Below are 1,013 nucleotides of genomic sequence, written 5' to 3' on the forward strand. Positions count from 1 at the left end.
TACCAAACCATTAATAACACGCCCAGATGTAGCGTTTCATCTATTTAAAAACTTCCGTTTCCTTTTACCCTTCGCCTTGCTAGAGAATGGAAATTTAAGCATCTTTATCTAGCATGTTTGTCAACCAGCGAATAATCTTTTTCATTCTACTCTGCACAGATTCTAACGTGTATAGCTGCAGTACGCGTGATTAAAAATGTGTGTGTGTGTGTGTGTGTGTTTGTGTTTCACCACAAGTTGGACTAGCAATCGCCAGCAAGTACCCTCACGATTTGAGCAAGGCTCTTTAGTCGAGATTTGGGTACAGCCAGGACCTCACACACCACACCACCCATCCCCTTTGCTAAAGAGGGGATAGTAACAGCTCCTACTCAGCGGGAAAAATCCGACCTGGACGGGGCTTGAACCGCTGCATGCCACACCGCGTACACTGGCAGTGCAGCGCTTTACTGACTGAACTATCGGAGCGGTCAATAGGTGTGTGTGTGTGTGTGTGTATGTGTGTGAGAGAGAGAGAGAGAGAGAGAGAGAGAGAGAGAGAGAGAGAGAGAGAGAGAGAGAGAGAGAGAGAGAGAGAGAGAGAGAGAGAGAGAGAGAGAGAGAGAGAGAGAGAGAGAGAGAGAGAGAGAGAGAGAGAGAGAGAGAGAGAGAGAGAGAGAGAGAGAGAGAGAGAGAGAGAGAGAGAGAGAGAGAGAGAGATTTACATAGATTTACATAGAAAATCAGACCACACAGACCCCATGGTCCAGGCTAGGTGGTCTGTCCTTAAACCTAAGTGATTCTACATTAACCAGATGGCTCCAAAACGTTGCATTTCAACTCTAGTTAATATCAAATTCAAGGAAGTAACGGTCGAGAGAGAGAGAGAGAGAGAGAGAGAGAGAGAGAGAGAGAGAGAGAGAGAGAGAGAGAGAGAGAGAGAGAGAGAGAGAGAGAGAGAGAGAGAGAGAGAGAGAGAGAGAGAGAGAGAGAAATTAATTTCACTACCATAACAAGTCGGCAATAAAATGAGA

This window comes from Eriocheir sinensis, chromosome 25, assembly GCF_024679095.1.
Source record: "Eriocheir sinensis breed Jianghai 21 chromosome 25, ASM2467909v1, whole genome shotgun sequence".
In the NCBI taxonomy this organism is placed as follows: domain Eukaryota; kingdom Metazoa; phylum Arthropoda; class Malacostraca; order Decapoda; family Varunidae; genus Eriocheir; species Eriocheir sinensis.